This window comes from Bactrocera neohumeralis, chromosome 2, assembly GCF_024586455.1.
Source record: "Bactrocera neohumeralis isolate Rockhampton chromosome 2, APGP_CSIRO_Bneo_wtdbg2-racon-allhic-juicebox.fasta_v2, whole genome shotgun sequence".
NCBI classification, from domain to species: domain Eukaryota; kingdom Metazoa; phylum Arthropoda; class Insecta; order Diptera; family Tephritidae; genus Bactrocera; species Bactrocera neohumeralis.
The window spans coordinates 56,743,405-56,770,654 of record NC_065919.1 but is presented as its reverse complement, the minus strand read 5'-3'; the positions used below and the strand labels follow the sequence as shown (position 1 = coordinate 56,770,654).

General features: G+C 35.5%; 1 protein-coding gene across 5 annotated transcripts in view; it reads right to left on the bottom strand.

The window, feature by feature from the left end:
* Positions 1 to 27,250, bottom strand: part of LOC126751522 (filamin-A) — a 115,003-nt gene that overhangs the window by 66,001 nt on the left and 21,752 nt on the right. The window lies entirely within an intron of this gene.

Genomic DNA, 27,250 nt, shown 5'->3' with positions numbered 1-27,250 from the left:
AACCTTATCAGCGTGGCCTTGGATCTGGAAAATCAGCAACTGACCAAATATTCACCATGCGCTAAATCTTGTAAAAGACCCGTGAAATGAATCGGTAAGTACCTCTCCGAGCTGTTCAGTACCAAGCGACATTTCAGACAAGGAGACTTCCTATCGTATGACTTCTTCAATCTATTGCTGGAGAAAATAATACGACCTGCAGTGCTAAATAGAGAAGGTACAATCTCCCATAAAAGTATACTAAACAAATGGGTCTGGGAGTGAACGAGGGCAAGAGAAATATTTTCTGTCATCAAACAAAAAATCGTCGCACTCGCGACTTGGCTCCCACTTCACTGTTGACAGTCATAACTTCGAAGTCGGAGATAATTTTGTTTAATTTTGTTAATGCAGAATAACTCTTGCTCACAGGTGCTACTCCTCTCTCGACGAACCGAGATCAAACTCTACAAGTTTCTTGTTATTCTTGTCCTGTTATAAGGTGCGGAGGAATGGACACTGACATCAACTGATGAGCCGGCCTTAGGAGTATTCGAGAGAAAGGCTTTGTGGAACGACGAGTACCGCGGTCTATCGAACGATGAGCTGTAGGGAATATACGGGGGCATTGACATTATTCAGCGAGTGCAGAGACAGCGACTACGCTGGCTAAGTCATGTCGCCCGGATGGAAGAGAACACTCCAGCTTTGAAGGTTTTCGATTCAGTATCCGCCGGTGAAAGCAGAGGCAACAGAAGACTTCCACTCCGTTGGAGAGATCAGATGGAGAAGAACCTGGCTACGGGCGACTTGCGCGCTGTTGTTAACTCGGCTATAACCGCGTAAGCAACAGTACAGCAACTTTACAAAAGTAAAGAAAAAGAAGCAGCAAGTCAGTGAACCTCTTATTTCATTGATAGCTTTAATCATTACCATATTACCAACAAAAGTAAAGAGAAAGCAAATTATTTCATCGCTTGCTATTGAAAACGCTCCCCAACACAAGGCAACTATTTTTATGGATTTACTAATTAAAATCGAACATATTAAGAGAATTTTCATTGCTGAATGAAAATGTTGCCAATTTAGCTTTTGAAATATGACAAACCCGTAGATTGCTGCCACCTTAAAGTGTCGTTAATTACCCAAGAGCTTTTCTTTTAACAAACAACAAAATAATATAAGGCGCAATGAAATGCGAGAAAAGCAAAATGGAAGAGCGACAAACATTTGTTTGGGGTGAAAATATTTTCTTGTAAAAATCTGCGCTAAATGACAATCAATTAATTAACGGTAATCAAATGTAATGCGTCTATCGGCAATTGCATTAATGCAGTGATGCCATTTAAGTGAATTGAAGTGAATTGTAAGTGCAACAGATTAACGTTAAATGTCTTTACAGGTGCATGTGTGTGTGTGTGGTATAATAGGCAATTGTGTGTATGTATTGTAGCAGCTTGCTTTAATGAACGGAGAAGCAGTTTCATTACTGTTATTGTATTATTGGAAATCTGTATTTAATGAGTTTGAGCCAAATGTGTGCGCTCGAGAGGCAGCTTTAAGAAAGTGTTCAGAGAAAACATATGTTTACACATATGTAAGTAATTATAGACAAGTAATTGTACACAAAATGAGTATATGTGTATAAAGGGTGTTCTTTTTAGAGCTATAGATTTTTTAAAATCAATTACTTATATAAAAATATTGCTTTAAAAATTTGATTTGCTCTTTGAACGGAATCGCTAGTATAGGGACGCTGAGAATACATTGTGAGTAAAAAGTACCCCGAAATTGTAAATAAAACGCAAAATATTTAATTATTCATCAATATTTTTTGTCGCCTTCAAAGTAATCCCGACCACTTGCAATACACTTACGCCAACGATTTCTCCATTTTTGTTTTATCTCAGGTTCCACGGAGCGGCCTTTTCATTTTGGGGAACAAGAAAAAAAATCACTTCCAGCCAAATCAGGTGAATCTATTGGTTGATCGATGGTATTCATTGTGTTTTTGGGTTAACATTCGGTCACAATCGTACTCTTTTTGAAAAAATATAGCTTTATCGGGATGAGTCGGAACACGTTTCATACCCAAAATATCCACCAAAATCATTCGAACGGACTCGCGAAAGATGCCGAGCTCTCTTCCCATCTTACTAACACTTACATGATGATTTTCAAGCATCGTATCCTTCACTTTTTGAGATATTTTCATCAGTTGAAGAGGTCGAAGGTCGTCCAGAACGACGCATGTCTTCAACGATCTCTCAACCGTCTTTGAGAACTTTGTACTACTCTTAGAATTATGTTTTTTGATAAAACTAGCATGGAAGTTTCTTCAGCGAATTTTTGCTTTCCGAAATGGAAATTTACGTCTTCCTTAAACCGAAAATGTATCTCATGGCTGACGTGTGCGAAGGTCTCTGTAAACTTTTTGCACAGTTCTCGGTTTTTTATAATATTTCCGCAATTTCAAAAGTTTTTTCCTGTATAAATCTTTATGTTTTAATTTTGCAAAGTGTACTCAACATAAATGTCAAACGTATGCTTTCACTTTGACAGTTGGTTTGACAGCTATTCCTCCAGGAAATTTATAATTTCAAATATAAATATATAACTCTAAAAAATTACCTTATTTATTCAACAAAGTAATTTTTAAACGCTATCAACATAAATAAATTATGTCATTTGTAAAAATATATGCACTCATGTACACTAATAAACGCGTAAATCACACTGTCATCACGTCTAACCCCATCGCAGTGCAGTAATGCTGCGCGTAGCTAATAATAGAAACTAGTCATTGTAAGCAGCAGCTGATTACCAGGGTCAAAGGTGTGACATTACAGCAAGTGCGGCGCAGTACAAAAAATTACAATAACAATGCAGAAGCACGACTACTGACATGGCCACAATTGGCACGAACAAGGCAAACAATTTATTGCAGTTTAACTTCTTATAAGAAACAGCAAGTCCCCCCTCATTTTGATACTGTGAATTCCAGAGATTCTTTACGGTCACTCTCTGTAGGGCAGCATACTTCCCTGTGCGTGTAGACGGCATATAATGCTTGGTATTTAGCACATACATATTTACATGTGTGTACGAGTTTGCTGGGAAAATTTGTTGCTCCCAATGATTGAGGATTGAAGAATAATAATAGTATAATACCATGCACATAAGTGGAGGAAGTACTCGCCAACAGTTAATTGGTTCGTTAAGCACGAAAGGCAGCGGAATAATGAGTGAATTAATAAATGCAAATGGTGAAGCGAAAAAAATTTAAACAAAATTAATAAGAAATGCTTAAGAAGTTGCCGTGGAGGAGACTTTTATGAGGTGTTATTTAAAAAAAGTATTTTAAAGTAATTATAATTGCAGAAATAATGCTTGTAAATGCAAATATGCTGTGTGAAAAGATGCATAGTTAAGGAAATTAAAAAAATATATATAATTTAAAAATGAAATAAAATAAAATAAACAAGAAAAACATTAACTTCGGTTGCGCCGAAAAAAAGTTTCCGTACAAGAAATTGATTTTCATTTTGATCGCTCAGTCTGTATGTCAACTAAATGCTTTAGTGGTCCGATGTGAACAATTTTTATGGAGATTGTACCGTTAGCTTAGGCAATACCATATGCAAAATTTAGTGAAGCTATCAGCCCATATAAAAAAGTTTTTCATACATCAACTAGAGTTTCATAGATCGGTTTGTATAGCAGCTATATGCTATAGTAGTCTGATCTCAATAATTTCTTGGTAGATTATATAGTCGCTTTAGACAATAGTTCATGCCACATTTTGTGAAGATATATTTGACAAATAACCAATTTTCCATACAAAGATTGGATTTTGATCGTTCAGTTTGTATGGCAGCTATATGCCATAGTGATCCGATCTGAAATTTTCTTTACGATATCATAGCGTTGTCTTAGGTAAATAGTTCTACTCAAATTTCATGAATATATCTCATCAAATAGAAAAGTTTTCCATATAAGAACTCGATTTTGAACATTCATTTTGTATGACAGATATATGCTATAGTGGTTAGATATCGACGGTTCCAACAAAAGAGCTGGTTCTTAGAGATAAAAGGATTTCAGATCTACAAGTATATCTCGAAAACTGTGGGACTACACACATATATTCAATATGATCAGCGTGTTCAGGGTTTGGTAAATAAAAAATTATTATACTCTGAGCAACATGTGGCTAGTGTATAACAAATTGTTATACATACATATACATACAAATAAATATTTACTTATGACTAGTTTGCACTACTTGATGACGATTGTGTGCAAATGTTTGACAAGCAAACAGGCTCAGAGCTGCATTTGCGCGAAGTACTCCCATTTGTAAGTGTGTATGTATGTGTGTTTGTGTCAAGAATTGCAGAATCATTCATTATTTGCGCTCCAACTGTTATTGATGAATTAATTTAGTGCTTATCAGCGAATAACGGTGCTTTCGCTGAGCGTGCTTTTGTGCCGGCACAAGTGTATTTATTTTAAAATAAGCAGCAACTTTATCTACATATCTATCTGTGTCAATGTACTTGTGTAAATACAAATAAAAGTATAACTGAGAATATCACATGCAACGGCAATATATAAAAATGATAATATACAAACATATGTATATACTTAGATTATGTAAAGTTTGTCGGCATTGCAGACTTAAGAATGAGCTCTCGTTTGCTAGAGGTGGACATAATTAATGAAGTTTTTTGCTAATTATTTTTTGAAAACCATTTTTTTCGAATATTGCTAAATGATATTGTCGGAGTCGGTTTCAAACATAATTTTGCAATCCTGTATATTATGAATAAAAATTTTATTTCACGAGAGCCGTCCGTTAAGTACTCAAACTACAAAAGAAATACGGAAGTATGCTTTTAGCTCGGTATTCTTGACCCAGTGATGTTCCAACTTCTTTAACCTGACTGAAAAATAAGTTTTTAGAAGCAAATAGGTTCATAACCGACTTAAAGGAGAGGTTAGGGATCCGTGGTATAAAATAGCTTTTTTTGGGAATTTATTTCTTAAATTCGCATTGAGTAATTTTATTACCCTAGATTGTCAAAAGTATAGTCTATAATTTAGAAAAAGTCCCAATAAAATTACTGAATTCATATTTAAGAAATAAATTCGCCAAAAAAGTATATTTTTTTAACTTAAAACCCTAACCCCCCCTTTAATTTTTGTCTGCGAGTGACTTTTTCAGGTCCAAATCTGAAGAATGTGGTGGCAGAGACAGCATTTCGACTTATTTGGCTGCAGCGGTGGAAAAGCATTTTTATAAACGGTGCACGTCAGCTTTCCGGCATAATTTAACTTTGAAAATGATTTTCACTTTGAGTTTCTCAAATTCTATATTACTGCCGAACAAAATTTCATATTTTAATTGAATTTGTATCGTAAGTATACAATGTGAAGTGTAATTTATAAAAGTCTCAACTAACTTTGCCAAATTAGAGTTAAAGCTTGAAATTCAAATAGCAAATATTCAGTTTCAAGACTTTGCCTACTCGTATTAAGTAATAGCTTTCGAAGTCTTTAACATTTTCTTGCCTTTGATTATAATGGTATAATAACTCCTTAATGGTTTTGTGATGGATGAGAGCGAGAAAGGGATAGTACTTGGTCGGAAATTAGACCAGATCATTTGTCGTACTTTCATTGCAATTTACAAATCGCAAAAACATGATTTCATGAGCCAACTTTGGCGGCGATAATTGAAAAATAAAAGTAAACTGAATAAGCAGCTTATATGATATGTCTAAATAGGTAGATCTGAACTCAAACAGGAGGTTAAACAAGCAAAGATGGAAAGAAAGATTAGGTAAGGGATAGAGATAGATAAAGGGATAAATAAATGGAGGAAAAGAGAGATGTGGATACATCAAACAGCTTTGCGGTTAAAAAGAGCACAAGACGAGTAAGATCGTTAATATTGCCTTTCATACCTCATTGTGCGATTTATGAGTAGGTTGCCTTTTATATTTTCTTTTCCACCAAAAAACGGAATTAAATCGCTAAAAATTTCGAAAAGGTCATCTAAAATCAGTTGTTGTTCCTGAAACTATTGATGCTGTGCATCAGATTGTCAGGTGACCTAACGTGAGATTGAGACAACTACAGGCATTAGTGGAACTAACATACATTCATTATTGCATGAACATTTGACAGCAAAAAAAATTTGTTCTCGTTGATCCCACAGAATTTCTCAATCGGTCAAGAAAAAGGCTCGTGTTGATCGGTCGAGGGAAATGTTAACAAAATACGATAGCGGTGCTTCGAAACACGTCAATGAAATTGTGAAAGTTGATGAATCATAGATTTACGCGTATGAGCCCGAAGGTAAACAGCAGTCGTCTGCGTGGGTGTTTCAAGATGAACCAACTCCAACAAAAATTGTCTGAGAACGAAGCACTTACAAGCAGATGGTTCTCTGTATTTTTGGAAAAACTGTATATGTCACAACCATACCACTGGAACAATGCAGAACAGTAAATTCTGAGCGGAAACACAACCATTTGTTTGTCAGTTGCCTTGCAAGCACTCTTCACCACGACAATACTTCAAATTTCGCATATCGACTGAAACAACTCCAATTTCGAGCACTGAAAACGTAGATTTGATGAGTCATACTCCGTATAGTTCTGAATTGACACCGAATGACTTCTTTTAATTCACGTTCGAAAAAATTAACTAAGAGGTCAACGTATTATCGACACCTGAAGAGGTGGTATTCACAACGCATGTTTTGGAGATACCTCAAACCACCAAACTTATGATATCATACCATAAACCGATAAGATCGTATGATATCACACTGACAGACTTTTTCCTGTGGGGCTATTTAAACTCTACAGTTTATGCGGACAATCCAGCTTCCATTCAGGCCCTGGAGCAAAACATTGCACCAGTTACCAGTCGAAATGTTCGAACGAGTCATTGTCAAGATTGGGCTCAACGGATGGACCATCTGAGACATAGCCGCGGCCAATATTTGTAAGAGATAATCTTCAAAAAAATAAATGCCAAAGAATGTTCTTTCGAATGATAATAAACCTCGAAATAGATCACCCTTTATTTACGATTTTCATTTCAACGTTAAAACATTTTACATTACGAACTCAAGTACATACCATGCAGAGGTACTTGCATAGGCTATATGAGGAGAAGTGACTCAAATCTAAATTCGGGGGCGCTGCTTGAACAGCTGTCGAACGAGTGAGCCGCAATTGGACTAATTTGAACTCGACTTAACTTCTTAAGTGGCACGGAAACGGGTTTCACTTTGCTCTCAGCAATAATTCAATTGCCAACATTTGACTACAATAACAACAATAACTTGCGAATTTAGAAATTGTGCGCGTATCCAAATTGTCGTGTATATACATATGTATGTATGTACGGGTGTGTATTTGTATGTGTGTGCGTATATTTGGTTTGCGATTTCAAGAAATGCCCATTTTATTCGCAATTAGCAGTTCTGCTTCTTCCCATTCGGCTTGCGTTTATTTAAGTTTAACGAATTTTTGACTGTGCTCTTTATTGCTTTGGGGGTTTTCGCTATTTATTTTATTATCTTTCCTAGAGAACTTTAGCTTTTTTTTGCTAATTCGTACTTAAAAACGCGTTGTGTTTTCGCTTTTAACTTTTTTGTCAATTTTTTATGGCGAAAATTTTGGGTTGTTTGCTTTTGCCGTCATTTCGCATGACATTTTTTTCATACATTTTGTGGTTATTTACTTGGGAACTTATAAAAAATATATTTGTGTTTTGCTATTTTTTAGCTGTCAACGTCTGGAACGTAGACCAGTAGTTTGCTGTATATTTTTCTTGTTCTAGTTTTTTGATTATGGTTGGAGTTGGGATAAGAGAGCTTGAAGAAATTCATATATTTACAAATTTGCATGAATTGTGATACATTGTTTAATCGCTCTAAATATCCAGTGACATCATCGCTTACGTTCCAGTAAATTATTTTGCCGTTGTTGTTTGTTAAGCAAACACAGCGAAATGGAGTAGCGACAAGGCATGGCTACGAATTTTCGGGTAGTATATAGTACAAGTGTTATATACATACACATATATATGCTTATGCAACCACGATATTATCTACCACAAATATTTCCGATGATAATATATTTATTTGAAATATATATCATAAAAATTTTACTTAATATTCTAAGAATTTGGTGTACTTATGGCAGCACCACTTCAATGTAGGTATGCGAAAAGTGAGTGTTTCAAAACATGAGTATACTCATCGCTTTGCGTGTAAATATTTCTGAAATTAGTAGTTTTGCATTAGTTAATAGTGAATTGTGAAAGCCCGAAGAACCTCACAAGGTATTATGAACATTGTGACAAAGCAGTACCCGGGAATCGTAAATAAAACGCAAAGATTTAATTATTCATCAATATTTATTTTGTCGCCTTCAAAGTAATCTCCACCAGATATAACTACACTTATGCCAAGGATTTTTCCAGTCCTTGAAACACTTTTCATAAGCACCTTTTGGGATGGCCTTCAGCTTATTAAGTGAATTTTGTATTATCTTTTCGATTGACTGAAATCGGGTTCCACGGAGCGAAAGTTCAGTTTTGGGGAACAAGGAAAAATCACACAGAGCTAAGCCTGATGAATACGTTGGTTGGTGGATGGTATTCATTGGGTTTTTGGCTTTAAATTCGTTTACAATCGTACTCTTTTTGAAAAAAATTCAGCTTTATCGGGACGAGTCGACCAAGAACGCTTTTCATACACAAAATATCCACCAAAATCATTCGAACGGATGACTTGACATCTCTCTTATACTTGCCTGACAACTTTCAAGCACCATACCCTTCACTTTTTTAATATTTTCATCAGTTGAAGAGGTAGAAGGAGTCATGTCTTTAACGATCTCTCGACTGTTTCTGAAGGCTTTGTACCGCTCGTAGGCTTGTGTTTTTGAATCACCGTAAGCTTTCCTCAATATTCGCAACGATTTCGCACACCAAATTTGGTTAGAAATACATTTAAGAAGCAGTAAAAAATATTATGTTTCGATAAAAAACCATAAAATCTGATGCAGTGCATCACAGCGCTATCTGGTGAAATTTTTACATAAGAGCAATAAAAAAATAATTTTTTCTACCCTAAAAATAATATACCATATCATACTGAAGGTTCATAGAATCACAAGCTTTTAGTAAGTTTCACATGGCCGTAATGGTAGGTGCTTTAGCTGAACTGAAAAAAGCGAGCAAGTGTTTCTGATTGATACAAATTATCCAAAGAGGGTTGGCGACGAACCACGTCCAGGATGGCCATCAATATCAACTGATAACCAATACGTCAATAAAATAAGGTAATTGATGCTTGAGAATCGAATATTAATAATCAGAGATCTAACTGGCATTGTTGGAATATCGGAAGGATCGGTGAAAACCAATTTGAAAGAGCATTTGGGACTAAGAAAAGTGAGAGCACGATTGGTTAAAAAATCACTAAATTTTTTCAAAAAACAGCGTAGCGCTAATGTCTGTGAAACAATGCTTTCCGACTACCAGGATGTCATACAACATACTTTTACTGGGGATGAGTCTTGGAACTATGCTTACGATCCGGAAACAGACGACCAATCGGCCAAATATCGTGGGAAAGATGAGCCAAAACATTATTGACATTAAACGTGAGTCGCTAGGCAATTCCGGAAATGGACTTTAACAACTTTTTTTAAGATTGGAAAGCTTTTTGGTTAAACAGATGTCTCATTTCCGTTAAAAACCTTTGAAAATCATGAACTATGTGCAAATTATATAATGGCACATAATTTTTTGTCACGTAGCCGTAAACTAATCATACGTACGGGTATTTGCAAATATACATATGTATAAATAATTATACTTGAGTATTTATAAAAGTATGTATTTATATAGCTTGTGGTCTAGAGAAATATTTTTTATACACATCCGTTGTTTTTTCCTAATAATCGGGCGTTTATAACATTGAAAAAGCATGTTCGTATGTATTTGATTACGAACCAACAAAAAGTATTGAAAAAAGAAATATTTGTACTTCAAATTAAACTTCTAGAGAACAAAGCAATGTGCTCACGAGTGTACAAACACAAATGTACTTTGTATTAGCAAAATTTCAAGAACATTTCTTATCAAAACTCTGCTTGGAAATGGAAAGTCATATCTTTCTGCGGTCATTCATGGTAAACTTTTAATAGTCGCATTTGATAAAATTATTGGAAAGAAATACAAAAAAACGTAGATATTCGCTATAGTGACCATGTATTCCAAAAAACACAAATATCCACCTTTTCAAAAACACAAAAACAACAACAACTATATGAGCATAAATATAAGCAAAATAATCAAGGTTACTAGACAAACGCTTAAGCTCTCATATCACATCAACAACTTTATCTTCGGCCACAACAGTCAACACCGCAAACGCCACCACCACAACAGCTGTTACAAAAACAAATACTGTTATAGTGTGTTGCTGATCAACAGCTTCAATAACAATGCAATCATCAACTTCCAATGAGTGTCGCGATTCGTTGGCTGATTAACCGATTGAGTCATGATTTTCGCGGCGCCTATCAACCAATTTTGAATTATATCTGCGATTCTTACGTGTGTGTTTTTGTTGTTGCTTTGTATCTAAGCAAAGCTTTGTGGGCGAGCTGCTGTCAATTGCTCAAAATAAAAAGAAAACAATTGAAATAAGTGTGTGTGAACATCACTTAAGTTTTTGCTTGCGAATGGTGACGGCATCGCTTGCGTCATAAATTCATTAGAAGGTTCGATGTGTTGTCCACTCTATTAATTCCACATTTTCTTAATCTATTAGAAAATGTTATTAATAAATCGCTTGAGCATTAATCGTTTACTATTTCTGGTTCGTTCGCTAATCGCATTAATTCTAATTTGGACTTTATATAGACACTTATACGTTTGCAGATATTTCATTACTGTGTGGAACACTTAAGTAGTTCATGAGTATGGGCGCCATAAAGCTTAGTTTCGCACATTGATTGCATTTTTTTTATTGTAACCGTTGTTTTATTTCCAGGTGGAAAGTTTTCTTAACCATTGATATTGAAAAGGTTTGTTAGCAGTCAAGTTATGTTATATTGGAATTGAAGGCATTTTAGAAGCCGACAAGATTTATAACTACTAGTTATACTATATATCAAATTTTCGGATATTATCGACTAAGATCACTTTTCTGATTCTGATAAGCACGTGGGGATTATTTTTCAAAATATTCGATTTCTTAAGAACTGTTATTTCAAAAACAAAGTATAATATCCAATATAGATAATATTTTTACTTTCACTTTATTGCTCTTTACTTTAAAACTCACGGATTCCAATTGATGTTTTCTTACTACAGAATTGGAAGTCTAACTCTCTCTCTTTCTTACTAAGCTCTCTCTTTTTCTCTCTGACTTTTTTCATAGTCTTATGTTTATACTTAATTATATTATTTTATTTTTTAAGATCACTGCCTTATGATACTTTTTTCTACGACTATGGTATCATACTCGACCTTCTTAATGAACTTGGGCTAAATTGGCAATACAACTGAAAAAGCAGATCCCTGAGGATTTAGACACAACGTTTTCATTCCCAGGTAGAGAAAATTAGACAAGACCATTGGTTCTGTGATCAACAGTTCTAACGATGAAATCTACATTTTGCCGAAGAATCAAAAGATGGAATAGGAGCACGAGTGCACTTCATTGTAGTAATCTATACATAGAAGGTAACTTCAAACTAAACTTCAGTATTTCAGGCCGAAATTGCGGGCATAACAGAGAGCGCCAAGGGGCTTCTTTTCCAAAAAGTCCATAAACCTTCTAGTGCATAGTCAAACGGCAATTAAGGCTATCCATGGCGTCAATACTAAGTCCCACTGCGTTAGATTATGCAAGCAGATATTAAATATAATATCAGTAGGTATTTTGGTTTCTAACAGACGTAAGAATGAACGAAATTAAAAAGCAGATGAGTTAGCTCGCTGGAAATACAATTGCTCTAAGCTGTAACAGACCAAGCAGCTCCTTCAGGAGCTTTATGAAGAACACTTCAAATCTTTGAACCCTAACCATAAAGGTTATACCACAAAGCTACTTTTGGATAGTGTTGATCTTGGAAAGGCCCAAAAGCTTCACACTTCAAAAAACCTTTGGGCAAAAGGGAATTAAGTAATATTGTCGCGGTCGTCACAACCAACCCACCTTCATATAATCGAAAAAATGGATTAGGCGGAAGTGGATTAAGCTTCTTTCGGATCGGGAAGGACTTCTCCGTGTCGTTCGATTTCAAACGAGGTTTCAGGCAAGGCGACTCCCTATCGTGCGACTTCTTAAGTCAACTACTGGCGAAAATAATTCGATCAGCAGAGCTGAATAGAGAAGGTATAATTATCTATAAGAGTGTACAGCTGCTGGCGTACGTCGATATATTGATGTCATTGGCCTCAGCATCCGTGTCATTAGTTCTGCTTTCTCCACAAAGGATAAGGAAGCAAATAGATCTGAGTATGAACGAGGACAAGACGAAATATCTCCTGTCATCAAACAAACATTCGTCGCATGCGCGACATGGCTTTCACGCCACTGTTAACAGTCATAATTTCGAAGTCGCAGAAAATGTCGTCTATCTTTGTACCAGTAGCAACACCAACAACAAGGTCAGCCTCGAAATCCAAAAATCAAAAGACTACAGCTCTGAGAATATTCGACACAGTATTCGCCGAGGGAAGCATAGAATTAGAACGACATCCACTTCGTTGGAAAAACCGGGCGAAGAAGGACCTGGCTACACTTTTAATCCCCAAATGGCGCTAAACAGTGAAAAGGAAGGACGACTCGGCTATAAATGTCTACGTCAATAATGAAGAATGAGAAACAGCAGCGATGATCCACTCGATAATTTCATGAAATATTATTGATCGATAATTCAGTGGAAGCTTATACTTTTTTTTGTTCGTGATGCAGCTTCGCAAGGTAAATTCTACGATTCTTTAATCAGTGAACCTTAATTTAAGATAGCCCGTTACTATTAATGTAATTTTCAACAGTAGAATACTTCACTTGATCTGAAGTCCATTACGGACAAATGACCTTAAAACTGGCTTATTTATACCGATCCACTCTGATCCAAGTTAATTGTTTTTTATACTCTCGCAACAATGTTGCTAACGAGAGTATTATAGTTTTGTTCACATAACGGTTGTTTGTAAGTCCTAAAACTAAAAGAGTCAGATATAGGGTTAACTATACCAAAGTGATCAGGGTGACGAGTAGAGTTGAAATCCGGATGTCTGTCTGTCCGTGTCCGTCCGTCTGTCCGTCCGTCTGCCTGTCCGTCCGTCCGTGCAAGCTGTAACTTGAGTAAAAATTGAGATATCATGATGAAACTTGGTACACGTATTCCTTGGCTCCATAAGAAGGTTAAGTTCGAAGATGAGCAAAATCGGCCTACTGTCACGCCCACAAAATGGCGGAAACCGAAAACCTATAAAGTGTCATAACTAAGCCTTAAATAAAGATATTAAAGTGAAATTTGGCACAAAGGATCGCATTAGGGAGGGACATATTTGGACGCAATTGTTTTTGGAAAAGTGGGCGTGGCCCCGCCCCCTACTAAGTTTTTTGTACATATCTCAGAAACTACCATAGCTATGCCAACCAAAGTCTACAGAGTCGTTTTCTTCAGGTATTTCCATATACAGTTCAAAAATGGAAGAAATCGGATAATAACCACGCCCACCTCCCATACAAAGGTTATGTTGAAAATCACTAAAAGTGCGTTAACCGACTAACAAAAAACGTCAGAAACACTAAATTTTACCCAAGAAATTGCAGAAGGAAGCTGCACCCAGGCTTTTTTTTTTAAATTGAAAATGGGCGTGGCCTCGCCCACTTATGGACCCAAAAACCATATCTCAGGAACTACTAGACCGATTTCAACGAAATTCGGTATATAATATTTTCTTAACACCCTGATGACATGTACGAAATATGGGTTAAATCGGTTCACAACCACGCCTTCTTCGAATATAACGCTATTTTGAATTCCATCTGATGCCTTTTCTGTATAATACTAGTATATATGTACTTTAGGAACCAATGATGATAGCGGAATAAAACTTTACAAAAATACGGTATTTGAAAAATATGTAAATGACGTATAATGAAATCTCGATTATCACTTTATCATGCGAGAGTATAAAATGTTCGGTGACACTTAGCCCTTCCTTACTTGTTGATAAATTAATCACGTACAACTTAATTCCGGTAAATGAGAAACCAGAAACATTTAATAAAACATCCCAAGCGATGAGCAAGTTAAATGACCAAAGCGCCGCCTAAACGGAGTAAAACATTAACCAAACCGCTAGCTGAAATGAGGAAAAGTAATGGCCTAGAAATTACAAAAAATCGCAGTTAGAAACGTTTAAGTAAATGCGAAGACTAACACAGTTACTTAGAAATCAACAACAATTTTTGCGACTCACTTAAATACCCAAGAATGTGCCACATGCCACATGCCACACCATGACGAGCGACTTAGTGTTGACTGTGAAACTGACAACTTGCAGCATTGTTCAGCTAGCCGGTGGCTTACTCGTGCTAACCGGCTAGATAAGCGGCTAGTTGGCGACGCTTGGCAAATGGGAGCAAAGCAATTGACTTTGATGCGCTGAAACGTTGTGGCAGATGCGCGACTGGCGGCTCATCGCATTCAGCCAACGTTGGAAGAAAAAAAGCCATCAGGCTTAGGAGAAACAGGTTGACGCGCGTGCATTTTGATAGATTGCCAACACCAACCAGTTAGTGGACGGACAAGCCGCCGACTTAGCGCTGGTGACAGGGCATACAAGTATGCCGCTGCGAATACTGATGAGACGGAATAAATAAAAATCTCGAAATGGCGCGCAAGTGCCACTGTTGCTCTTAGCTACGCTTGAGATGAGTGAGGAAGCTTTCTTTTTTGCTGGACAAGTAGATGGTTTTGCCACTGCGTTTGCGCACGCGTGCCAGCGTTTACATATGTGAAATGTGAAATTTGCGGCTAAGCAAATACAGCAATGCAACAACAGTAGTGGAGGAAAGCTCGGTGCAGGAAAGCGGGAAATACGCGTTGTCCAGCTTGGACCAAATGAAAGCCAACGGGGCAAAGTGTGCGCACTTGTTGACACAGAGAGTTAAGTGAGAGGCAAAGGCGACACAGTTGAAGATGCCAGCTGAGGTGAAGAGCTGACGGAAGCGCTGAACTGCGATAGCCTCATACTTAAGCATATATGTATGTACATATGTATATAAGCCAGTAAAGTAAGGTATTACAAGCTCGATCTCATATAGTTGTCTAAACATGTTGTAAGAACGTGCGGCTCGCACATGTTGGCGCGCATGCGCAGAGCAAGTTAATTGCTGAGCTGATATGATGCGCAAGCTTTTACCACATTGCTGACAATTTCCACAACTCACTGGCGATTGCTGAAAAGGAGGAAAATCAATGCTGAAAGTTGCTGCAACGCATGCGTGGCTTCGTCATGAGAGAAGTGTGCGCGTGTGCGTGATTATGGAAGAAGCCACCGGCTGTCGTTGCATGCGTGGGTAATTAAAGCAGCAAAAGACGGATTAAAACCGTAAAAGGCGTTGACCGATTAAAGTTTTTATTCTGAATTTAATTAATATTAATTGTCAAGCAGCAGAGTTGCAGAAAAACGGTACTGCATTAATATGTTTTATTGATAATTAAACAACTTAATTGCGGTATTTGTTGTTCGTTTTTTAATCTCCAATTAAGGCTGAGTATGGATGAAGCAGAGAAGGTAAAGAATACTAAAGGTATTATAAGAAGATTATGAGACTTAACGGATAACTGTAGTTGATAAGAATGGTGTGTTAAGTAAAGAGAATTCATTCAGAAATTCAATCTCGGTTGTTAAACCGCTAAAAAGGAAGTGAGTGTAGCCACAAGTATAGTAATGTTAATTGATAAGAAAATTCCACTCCAGAGAACAGTTAATACTTAAATAATTCACCTAAAAATCAATATATTATGAATCAATATACCGTCCATGTGAAGTGGTTTAAACATCTTACTTCAGATTGTATACAAAAATCGCTCTGCAGGCTATTTTATGCTAACGGTAGTAGTCCTCGACTCACAAAACATTAGAGAGCGGCCAAACGAGCACACCATATAAGCTGTTGAAAGAGATTGGCAGCACTTGTAGAGCAACTTTGAGCTAACATCTCACTCTGAAGCTTGCGATTCTTTCATTGATAAATACAGGTTTATTTGCTTATGGATTCAACTTACGGTCAACGGCCTGCTGAGCGTACCATTCGCAACACCATCACCCATCTTCAGACCCAGCATTCATTATTGGATAATATTCGACTGAATAGACCACGTACAGCACTCATTGAAAAAAAAACCGGCCGAGAGATTGTACACGAAGACCGTCGGGAGTCGATTCAGCGCCGTTCGCAGCAACTCGGACTGACTTATGGAACAACTTAGCGCATCTAATGTAGAGATCTTAAATTGAAAGCGTACAAAATACTAATCCTAAGTGACATTGCTTCGTTCTATGCGCTCTCGAAAAGTTCCAAGAAGATCCGATGTTTTCGAGCCAGATTTTGTTCAGCGATGAGGCCCATTTCTGGCTCAATGGGTATGTAAACGAGCAAAATTGCCACATTTGGGACGAAGAGCAACCTGAAGAAATCCAAGAGCTGCCATTTCATTCAGAAAAATCAATGGTTTGGTGTGATCTCGCTGACATTTTTCTTCAACAGTTACCAGTCGAAATGCTCGAACAAGTCATCGAAAATTGTACTCAACGGTCTGAGATGATCAGAGACGTGACGGCGGCCAACATTTGAAAGAGACAATCTTCCAAAAATAAATGCCAAATAATAATCTTTCGAATAATAATAAACACTCTCCATTAAATTTGAAGTTTCTGTGGTTTTTCTTTAATTATTACGTTTATTTACTTTATATAAGCTACTCGTGGTCCTATCACATTCAGAAATATGATGATCGGTAGCTGTGAATATGCAATATCTCTACGATCGACTCACTTGCGCATCTCTCGCACAATACTGTACATAGGCAGATAAGTTGAAGAGATAACACTAAATACTTTTAGCGTGGTTGTTTGTTTTTGTATAAGTACAATCGAATTTCGCCGCAAAGTGGCACATTCATGCTGTGAGTGACTGCCGCGGCAATTCATATTTTATTGACTTGCCGTGACACCTTTTCCTTCTTACATTTTCTGACATTCCGCATTTTCCGTAATTGCGTGGCTTTTCAATTTTCTGTTAACTATGCAAATTAGCAATTTACAAAAAGCATAAAAGTCTACAATAAACACTCAAAGAAATGTCGCTGCTGATGCATGTATGTGTGCAAGATATGTTGGTGTGTGTGTGTACAAGATGTGTTAGTGTGTGTGTGGAGGTGAGTAAATGAGGTGTTGGCGTGAATTTCCATTTAACGCGCTTGTTGCTGTTATTTGGGTTGTTGTTGTTGTAATACAAGATTACATACAGAATTTCTCACAAAGCGGCATTTTTAAGAGGTCACATGCTGTAGAAAGGTGACTGGTGAAAGATAAACACATTTTTGTAAATGTATGTGTATGTGTGTGCATAAATATTCATAGAATGTTTGGCGGTTCAATCCATTGTGGGAGCAGCGCGTAAATTGGAATGTGGAAATAAATATTTTTAATAAGCCTAAGAGCTGGCGGTTGGAACTGTGAGCTGCGAGCTGCCTAAAAATTCTATTTATCATAATAATACATTTAGAAAATATATATCTAAGAACTTTTTGATAAACTTATAATTAAGAATTAATAAATGTCAATAAAATCGATAGAAGACACTGCAGGAACATGATGAGAATACTAATTGGTCACTGTCTGGTGAGAAGACTGCAGGAAATGTCTAGAGCAGGGCACCAGGGAAACAATGGAGCATCTCTTGTGCACTTTGCCGCATTGGCAAGATTACGCTGTAAGCTTCTGAGGTTCCCACAGTATGATACACTGGCGGAGGTATCGATAGTGAGGCCGCAGAGTCTGTTAAAATTCACGTCAAGGGGAGGCATACTAAAGGATGACTACTCCTCTTGGACCTAGCAACTGAACCATGTTTTTATTTAAATTTATTCTTAATTTTTCTAATTAAATTAAAATCAGTAATCTGTAAAAAACCTACAACTCTTGAGTAGAGAGCTCTACTATAGCAGCTGGCATCTTGTATAATAACTGACTGTCCGAAACCCTGGTTCCCTTTTTTCAGAGTCTCACTCGAATGCGGGGGCTTATATCTGTCAAAAACAATATTTCTCATTTCAATATTCTCAATGAGAATTTGACAAAGCCTAAACTCTGGACGAGTTATTCAAAGTACTGATAATTTTTCTGGCGGCAAGATATACAATGGACAAACTAACATTTTACATCAAAAATATTTCATAAGCTACTTTTAGACTGCCTAAACTTAAAGAGTGGCGAAACGAACGGTCTCATAAGCTGTGGCACCAAAAAAGAAAGAGAGTGACTCATTGTATACAAAATTTGCTATCAAAAAGTTCAGCGACTTGAATGATTTATCCTACTGTTCAGAGAAAGGGAACAATGGTCACGTATAGTGAGCAGAGAAGCAGCGAATCGAAAGTGACCACTTGCAAGAGCCAATAATGTTAAGATGATTTCTTCTGACATACTAAAAGGTTATTGTATAAAAAGGGAAAAATAAGATCAATATAGTAAGCTAGTTAGTTACTTTTTCATATCGTTAGGTCTCACTCCACAGTATTTAAGTTCAAAAAAGCTATACTGAGTAATTATTTAAGGAAATTTATTTTCACATTATTTTCTCTCTGAAACCCAACATCCTGTTTTGAACGTTAAAAGCTGAATTCGTGCAATTTCAGATAATCAAAAAAAAATGCTAAAAAAATATCTCTAAATTATACGATTATATGTAGCGTATGGATCGATACATTAATAATGGTTGAGAAACCGCAAAGGTGCCTCTATTTTTTATATCTTATCGAAAGTACAAAAGTAATTGATTATAATTTTACAGTTATTCTGCCTTCTTTTAACTGCTTTAAATTGCATTTGCAAATAAATTTTATTACAAATATACAAATTGGTAGCTTTTTTAAGCTTTTATGAAAGCTCGTACCTTATCGAATGCCCATAAATTTGTTGATTCAATGGGCTCATAGCTAATTTTGGAACTTTGGCAAACACTAAAACTGATAGGCGCTTATCTGAGAAGGGTGTATAAATACATATGAAGTAGTATGAATTTATACTTGTAATAATGTGCATGTATGTATGTATTTATATATATATACAATGTGTGGTAATATATGCAACCAAATATTGCAAATTTTTATTGCAAAACTACAATCTTGAAAAAATAGCTAAAAGCAAAAGTGAGCAAACATCAGTGATCAGATCGTTGTGTGCAAACAAGCAGGAGATATGTATTGATACTATACTATACATATATATATATATATATATATACTCGTATGTAGTTGAAAGCATTTTTGGACACAGATTACACATAATATGATTTTTAATTAGAGGTTATGTGCAAATGAAGGTTATTCATGCAAAACTGGTGAGCAGAAAATTAGCTGTGTGCTATTTTTTGGACATGGTTAAATGCCCCGTTAGGTTTTTTATTTAAAGAGAATCAGAGAGTGTAGCTTAAAAAACTTATAAACAGTATTAAAATAAGTAAAAATTGTTATTTTTAGTTAATTAATAATTATAATTAATTTATTCTCTATTAAGAAACATACTATTCTGTGACATTTAAACATTTTTAGAAATATTTCTGTCCAGGATATATTTAAAACCTTAGCCAGTTGTCCAAAAAAATAATAATTGATAAACTAGATAAATGCTGTATTAAATTCAAAAGCTTCTAGAGAGAGTAAATTATTTTTGAGAGAGTTGCCACCTGTTTAAAATATTTTACTCAATTAAATTTATGAAAATCAAATTGATTACAAAACAAATGTTTGGTTAAAAAACAGAATATTTCAAGAAATATTTGCCAACACCGTTGGAAAATTTTATAAGATTTACCAGATTTTTCAATTATAATCGCACTAATAGAAGAATTGCAATAAAATTATGAGATTAAGGATACTAATATAATGCACATCAAAAGAAAAAATTTTAAAAATGTTTACAAACAAAATCTTTCTTGATAGTGGAAGCCATCTGGTATACGAAAGTCTTAAACCGAAAATATTTTTGGTATGGGTAAAAATCTAATTAAGCAAAGTGTTAAAAGGAATTTCTTTTCATTCGGGGTGTTTTATTTCCCGGGTCCCAAACCTAGCGCACAACCCTGGGGAGGAATGATTTGCTTTCTCACTTTAGCTCAACTTCAAACGGATGTTTTTTTGGTTACCCACAGGATTCGTGATCTAAGACCAGAAGTCGTGAGCTGCTTGAGCCGTTTGTATAAGATTTTTTATTGCGATTCCCAAGTGAATGTAGCTCAGAGAACTTTCCTCACACGCACGAACTTCTACATACATATAAGAAAATATGTATAATGAATTAATTATGGCATTATTGGAATTCAACGAGAGATATTGAACAAATCTTCAAGAGAAAACACTACAATTTGTTCATTGTTCGAAATCAACTATTTTGCAAAGTTATGATGGATTGTAATAAAAAATAAAATGAAAAAATTTCAAAGTCTAATAATATTTATTTATAAGTATCTTTAATATTTATTCCTTCTAATAATGTGTCAACGGTACGATAATGTGAGCGGTTTAACTACTAATTGTTTTCTATTTACTACAAAATAGAGAACTGAACTAATTATCATTTAGTTTTTAGAATCAAAATTAGATCAAAAATCTGCAGGCAACTGAAGTATATTCAGTAATTACGGTAATATTGATTTAATGTTGGGTTTTAATTGCTTAATTGCATCATTAAACATAAAATGGTTAAATTAAATTAATTAATTTAATTTTAATTTAATTTAAATTTAATTAAATTAATTAATTAGTTAATTACTGAAACGTCTACAATTGAAAATTAGTATTTAGTTGGCAACATGTGTACATCTCAATGCAACCCTGTGAGTTCGCTGCAAGCACGCTAAACGTATAAAATTTAGTAGACAAAGAAAAGCATTTGCTGCAAAACACTTTGTAGAAGAATATGTTTTTTCCAAACCTAATTGAGTGCTTTTCATTACTCAATTTAGAACTTAATTGTCTCAGCTAATTACCTGGCTTCTTCATATCGTCACCTATAATGCAAAACAACGTATCTTAAAAATATCGAATTTGAGTTTTTTATGGCTTGCAATTCACTACATCATATTATATATGTACAAATGTATATGTAGGATAAAATTTTCAGCTTCCGTTGTCAGATTTAACCAGTATATAAACACTTTTTTAACCAAAACTTGATTTTTGTTTGAATATGAGTGCTTTCAATTATATCGCTTTTCCATCGCCTGTAAACTTATGAAAAGTGCTGTTACGTTATTTAGCATTTTAGGCGACGATATATTACATATGTACATAATATGTACGACCAAATGTAACCAGCTTTTTAGTTAATCATCATTCAAATATTTATCTTATCAACCCAAACACTCTCGCCCAAAAAGTTCAATGAACTCGTTAAATGTAATTCTGCTTCGAAATGTTGTTACTTGTTTATGTTTTGTTAATATCACCTACTTTAAATGTAGTCGTGTATAATTGACTTGTGGCATGAGGCGCCTATCATTTAAATAGACAAAAATTGGATTTGTATGTTTAATGGCTATCAATTGGGTATGAGTCGGTTGGTAGGTATGTAATTAAGCGATAATAATACTAAGTTCAAAAAATTGTCTTTGTTGCAAATTAAACTAGAAACTATAACTGATATATGTATATATTTATCTATATATATATATCTATATATTAGTATATTTTTGAATCTATAACTGAGTTATATGAGACCCGCAGCAAGTGAACTGTCAAGTCTACCTTGTATCAATTACGCTTCACTGATATTAGGCCAAGTGGATAAGCGAGTCTATTTACTAGATATAGTATGAATATACTATATGTATGTAACTGAGTTATAGGTACTTACAACCATAAATATTACTATTAAGTTGTGGTAGATTGTGCTTAGTTGTAATATTTATTGAATGGAAGATTTTTGCTGAATATTATTTTACTTTAGCTTTATCTACAGCTGATTTCGACATCGTAGTTTCTATTTATTTTTTAGTTGCTCACTTCTCTCTAATGATCTAGGCAACTTTTACTGGCTTTTTACACTGTCTAACACCCGGCTAGGTATTGGATCAAGCAGAATCCTTTGAGAGAATGATTCATATGTAATAAAGTGATATCTCCCATTTTCGAAATTTAGACTCAAAATTCAAATATTCAAATAAAATGGACTTACGAAATTAAGCTTGTTGAAAAAAATATTATTGTGTAAGTTCTTAAAATATTGCAACAAGGTTATAAGGTTATAAAAGTTATGTTATTAGTGTTTAAAATCGCATTCGTGTTATTGAAAAAAGAAAATATTATTTTTTTTTAGAAGATGAGACTTTGATCTCTTATAACAACTGTCATATTTTCGTTGTGAACAAAACATCATCGTAATAAGAGGAAATAATAGATTTTGTTCATAATTTTACTTTTTAATAATTACTAATGTCATTATATAATAATGTTTTTCAATAAACCAAATATCGAACTTTAAAGGCAAATATTTCGAAACAAATTTGAAGAAAAAAAGTTGATTTGAAGGATAATTTTGTTAAATTGCATACCTTCATATAAAAATATTTTTTTTTTCATTTAAAAAAATTAAAAAAATTTTCAAACTATAAAAACAAAATTTAAACAATTTTTAAAAAACAAAATTGTAAAAAAATAGCGAAAAACTCGATGCACTCATAGCACATAAAAGTTAAAATATTCATAAACTTATAATAAACTATACTGACAAAGCGGCTTTACAAATGGCAACCTCACAGAAATGTAAATTATTCAACATTCTCCGAAGCGACAAATCGACAAATCGAAGTACCTGCAATGATGGCCAACGTAGAAATGACATCATACGTCACTCACTGGGTTACGAGTGCCAAACGTTTGACTCATACCTACCTCCATACATACAGACATATGTGCATTTATTATGAGTATTATTTTTAGCTTTCATACGCAAAAATATTTATATAAACTTTTCAAAAAAAAGTGAAAAAATTTAGCGTTTCAAATAAAATGAAAAGTGAATTGGTGGCTCATTTGCACGCTTCGCTGCAATAATTATATGTGACTAATTTTATGCACACCGTAAAGGCAGGGGGAAGTGCATAGCGAATAAAGCACACAGAGCGAGCGCTAACTATTAGCGCAATTTTATATATTCCACATGATTTATAGTAAAAAATGTGTACTCAGACGTGATAAATGACGATTTACATTTTTGCCAAGTTTTTTGTTGAAGGCAGACTTACACAATCAACGATTTGTTTGTATATACAAAAGCCAACAGGTGTGCTTAAATAGTATAGTTGAGCAAATAATGATTGAAACAATATAGTGTTTTATTATTTTGCTTTATTACTTTGGCGAAAAATGCAGATATTTCGTATTTAATTCTTGTAAAAATGTCTAGTGTCTGCGCGCATTGGGCGTCTGTGCAGCAGCTGATCAGTGAGTTGAATGTGTGTGTGGTTTAAGCAGAAAATATTGAAATATTTAAGCAACATAGTCGCGTTTTGGAATATTTAAGAACAGTTATTAGAAATAAAACAATATTATGTCAATTGTAGTATTTTCAGGCTTAATAGATAATGTTATCATATTATCTTATATCTGCCTTCTCTATACCTCTGTAATTTTTTAGAACCGTATTTAGCATTTTTAAGGTCAAAACAAAGAAATCACTAAGGTATTTTGGCTATTTCAAGAAAAAGGAAGAACTGCTGTCAATACAAGGCAAACATTTTGGATAATTTCGTGTAGTTAAAGAAAATTACTTGTAATATTTACTGCGGGCAAATAATAGTAAGATTTTGTAATTTAATATTCACACGAAAGCGTTAGTATGACTGTCAGTGACATCTGTGGCAAATGTCACATCAAAATAATCATTAGTATACGCTTGGCTTTCTGAAGGACATAAAGTGCATTCGGCGATTTTGGCGATGAACGAAATTATTCAATAAATGAGTTCAGGACGGCCATTAACATCATTTGATGATCAACACGTCAATAAAATAAAGGAATTGGTGCTTGAGAACCTCCGATTAACAGTCAGTGATCTTACTGGCACCGTTGGAATATCGTAAGGATCAGTAAAAATCATTCTGAAAGATCATTTGAGTCTAAGAAAGGTGAAATCACGCTTGTTTCCAAAAACACTAAATTTTTTCGAAAAACAGCATCGCGTTATCGTCTGTGAAACAACGCTTTCCGACTACCTGCATGTTCTGAAAAGTATTATTAATGGCGATGAGTCTTGGAACTATGCTTAGGACCCAGAAACAGATGATCAATCAGCGGAATATCGTGGCAAAGATGAGCCTAAGCCAAAGAAATCAGGTCAAAGCCGGTCAATAATCAAGGTTATCTTGACAGTTTTCTTCGCTTATCGAGGTGCGGTGCATTTCGAATTCTGTCCGCGTGGCCAAACTGTCCACAAGAAATACTATTTCAGCGTTATGCTTCGTTTGCGTGAAGATATTCGTTAAAAAAGGCCGGATATCGATGGTTGCTGGCCCATTATGTCTGTGCGAGACTATGAGGAAAAGGTCTTTTTTATTACTACTTTCGAAGAGTAGGCCCCCTCAGCCCTTATTGAAAGTAGAATTTTTCTGAAATTGGGATTTGTATAAGGGAAAGTTATTTTTAATTTTAGTTACACTTTCGAACTCGAAATAGTGTAAATAGCGTAATTTTAGCCTTCTATACAGTTTTCCACTCAAAGGAACCTGGATGTGCAAGTTTCTTTAACCAAAAAGGATTGTTACGAAGTACACTGTAGTGCAAAAATATGAAAAATTATGGATGGAGGATGGAGTTATGTGTAAAAGTTCACGCAAGTGAAGAAAGTTGTCTGAGGGCCATTCACTTGGGAGTGGCCAGAAACAATTCTTTTACTTATGGCTCAAGCAGCTCACGACTTCCGGTCTTAGAGCAAGTATCCTCTGGGTGGCTAAAAAACACCCGTTTGAAGGCGAGATAAAGTGAGATGGCGAAACATCCCTTCCCAAAGTTGTGCGCTGGGTTTGAGACCCGCCACGTAAAAACCACCTTCAATAAAGTGAAAAAACAGTCTCTCGTACACTTGGAACCTCCAATTGGCGCCAAACTGCGAAAAGGAAGATCGACTGTAGCGCGCTGTTGTAAAGCGTGTAAGCGCTGTCTAAGCCAATAAAGATGAAGAAGAAGTACGGTTGATCGCAAACGATGAATCCCACTGAGACAGATATTCCTCCATTATGTTACCCAAAGCTCATAAAGGTCACCAGATTGACTAAGCGTTTTGAGCTTACCACAGATTTATTAAGGCGGCTGATACCAATGTGCGCGACTTCGCTAGATGCGCCAAAGTTGGGTCTACTCAGATATTTCAATGTCAGTCTGACAAAATCCGGGCAATGGAGAGGAAAATAACTATATGATTCCAGCTCGCCTTCCTCCATACAGCTTTAGCAAAGAACGTTCGACATAATATTTAGCCGCATCGCGTGTGAATCTATTGAAAGTGGTCCAGTCAGAATGCCAATAATTGTGACGAGATTGAGCCAGTGGCTTATTGAGGTCATATGCGCCACTGGGATAGACAGAAATTTATGATGATGCTGATCTGAGCAAGAAGTTATTTCTTTGAACAGAATGATGTACCAATTTTGGCAAATGAAAAGATTCGCAACGCTTAACGATACTGCGATATGTCCATATCCATTGGAAGCCACTCGATTTGATGCCTAAAATACCTAATTGCAATGCAAAACGCCTACTGCCTTAGCGAGAGTGACAATAAACAGTACAACACATAAGTATGGGCATATGTAAGTAAGGCCATAAATGTGCGCGCGACTTCAAGTACCCCCAAAGCTCGCGCAGAGGGTTTGCGCCATTTCGGAATGACATCATTTGTTTGTTACTGACAAAAACGGCGACATTCAAGGAGCGCGACGGGCACAGCGGGGTGTCATTGACATATATGTACTACTACAAATATATACATGTGTATGTATGTATGTGGTTATATCTGTTCGTATTGCAATAAAAATAAACACTGAAATGTGAGTAAAGCCGCCTCTGTGAGTAAGTCTTTTCATTTACTTTGCGTATTGCCACAATTATAGGCGCTCGTCCGACTCCGGCTGAGTCGTGGTCACACATTGAGTTGCATAAGAAAAAATATGAAAAAATGCAAAATAAAATTTATCGCCATTATGCAATAATACAATAATATGAAAAGAGAAAATCGTTTTCGATGTGCATACCCAATGAAAGGCGAAGCCACAAGGTTCTCAGGCCGCCTAAGAATTTTTATGTGCATTTTTATGTTCAAAATTTTATATGGAAAATAATGCACAACTAATTGGGCAACAATAAATGAAAAGTGCCATTAAATTCAATTTTAAAAAATTTCTGCTGCCAGTTTATTTCTGCGCGTGTGTGTGTGTTTGTGTAGGCAGATTGTGAAATGCATTGCCGCTAATAGCAAATCAACACGCTCTTCTACATATAAACTTTTATATAAAAACATGTACATGTATGTGTGTACGTATGTGATTTGTGATATCATCAGCTTGACCGTGAAGTCATTTGCCACCAGAACTCAACTGTGTGTGACGCAAGAGCGATATCGTTTAATTCTAGTGCTTCGTTAGATTCAAAATATTTCAAGTGCGACTCGAGTAAGGCCAGAAGATGTGGTGAGAGTCATGAAACCGCCCCAAATACGCATACATACACACACACATGCTAATACACAACTGTGCACAGCAGAATGTGTTTTAGGTATCCACGAAATGATAGCTACAATTTGTTGTTATTGTTGTTTGTTTTTGAACGCTCGAAACTCGTTTGAAAACCCGATTCCCAGTCTTGTCTTGTCTAACGGGCTTTGCCGCCGCACAGCCGTAATGTTTGTGCGCATTTGTTAAGCG